Here is a 1,757-nt window from a genome sequence, read left to right as displayed (position 1 = left end):
TTCTTTAAAAATTCAAAAATCAAAAAAATATCTTCTCCTTATTTCCCTCCAAATTTTCGAAATTTTGGGTTGACTTGGTCAAAAAATTTTTAAAAATTAGTTGTTTCTTACAAGTCAAGTCAAAATTTCAATTTTAAAAATCTTATCTTTTCAAAAATCATATCTTTTCCATTTTTTCCTATTTTTCGAAAATTTCAAAAAAATCTTTTTCAAAATATTTTCAAAATCTTTTTCCTATCTTTACATCTAATTTTCGAAAATTAGCTAACAATTAATGTGATTGATTCAAAAATTTGAAGTTTGTTACTTTCTTGTTAAGAAAGGTTCAATCTTTAAGTTCTAGAATCTTATCTTGTAGTTTCTTGTTAGTGAAGTAAGTAATTTTAAAATTTTTGAATTAAATCTTCTTATCTTTTATCTTATCTTTTTCAAAAAATTTATCTTTTTCAAAATTTGATTTCAAAATATCTTATCTAACCTCTTATCTTCTTATCTTTTTCAAATTTTGATTTTAAAATCTTTTTCAATCAACTAACTAACTTTTTTGTTTGTTTCTTATCTTTTTCAAAACCCCCTAACTACTTTTCCCTCTCTAATTTTCGAAAATATCTCATCTCTTTTTCAAAAAATTCTTTTTGTTTTAAATTTTAATTTTAATCTCATCTTATCTTTGATTTTCGAAAATTACTAACCTCTTTTTCAAAAATTATTTTCGAAATTCTCCCTCTCTTTTCTTATTCTATTTAATTATTTATTTACTAACACTTCTCTTCACCTCTCTTCATCCAAAAACCCGAATCCATCCTTCTTCATTCTTCTACCCCCTTCTTCTTCTACTAACATAAAGGAATCTCTATACTGTGACATAGAGGATTCCTCTTCCTTTTCTTGTTTTCTTCTCTTTCATATGAGCAGGAACAGGGAAAAAGGCACTCTTGTTGAAATTGATCCAGAACATGAAAGAACTCTGAAGAGGAAATTAAGAGAAGCTAAATTAAATTATTCTAAAGGTAACCTTTCAGAAATTTTTGAACAAGAGAAGGAGATGGCAACCGAAAATAATAATAATGCAAGGAGAATGCTTGGTGACTTCACAAAGCCAACATCCAAATTTGATGGAAGAAGCATCTCCATTCCTGCCATTGGAGCCAATAATTTTGAGCTTAAGCCTCAACTAGTTGCCTTAATGCAACAAAACTGCAAGTTTTATGGACTTCCATCTGAAGATCCTTATCAGTTTTTAACTGAGTTCTTGCAGATCTGTGAGACTGTAAAGACGAATGGAGTTGATCCTGAAGTCCACAGACTCATGCTTTTCCCTTTTGCTGTAAGAGACAGAGCTAGAATATGGTTGGATTCACAACCTAAGGATAGCCTGGACTCCTGGGATAAGCTGGTCACTGCCTTCTTGGATAAATTCTTTCCTCCTCAAAAGCTGAGCAAGCTAAGAGTGGATGTTCAAACCTTCAAACAAAAAGATGGTGAATCCCTCTATGAAGCTTGGGAAAGATACAAGCAGCTGACCAAACGATGTCCATCTGACATGTTTTCAGAATGGACCATATTAGATATATTCTATTATGGTCTCTCTGAATTTTCGAAAATGTCATTGGATCATTCTGCAGGTGGATCTATTCACCTAAAGAAAACGCCTGAAGAGGCTCAAGAACTCATTGACATGGTTGCAAACAACCAATTTATGTACACCTCTGAGAGGAATTCCGTGAATAATGGGATACCTCAAAAGAAAGGAGTTC

General features: G+C 31.4%; 1 non-coding gene across 1 annotated transcript; it reads right to left on the bottom strand.

The window, feature by feature from the left end:
- Positions 1–1,441: 1,441 nt before the first annotated feature.
- Positions 1,442–1,545, bottom strand: LOC112793253 (small nucleolar RNA R71). Its single transcript, XR_003197956.1, has one exon. It is a non-coding gene; the product is annotated as a small nucleolar RNA R71 (small nucleolar RNA).
- Positions 1,546–1,757: the final 212 nt, after the last annotated feature.

The sequence above is a fragment of the Arachis hypogaea genome, chromosome 3 (assembly GCF_003086295.3).
Source record: "Arachis hypogaea cultivar Tifrunner chromosome 3, arahy.Tifrunner.gnm2.J5K5, whole genome shotgun sequence".
Classification (NCBI taxonomy): domain Eukaryota; kingdom Viridiplantae; phylum Streptophyta; class Magnoliopsida; order Fabales; family Fabaceae; genus Arachis; species Arachis hypogaea.
The sequence above is the reverse complement of the archived record's forward strand: the minus strand, read 5'-3'. Positions and strand labels throughout refer to the sequence as shown.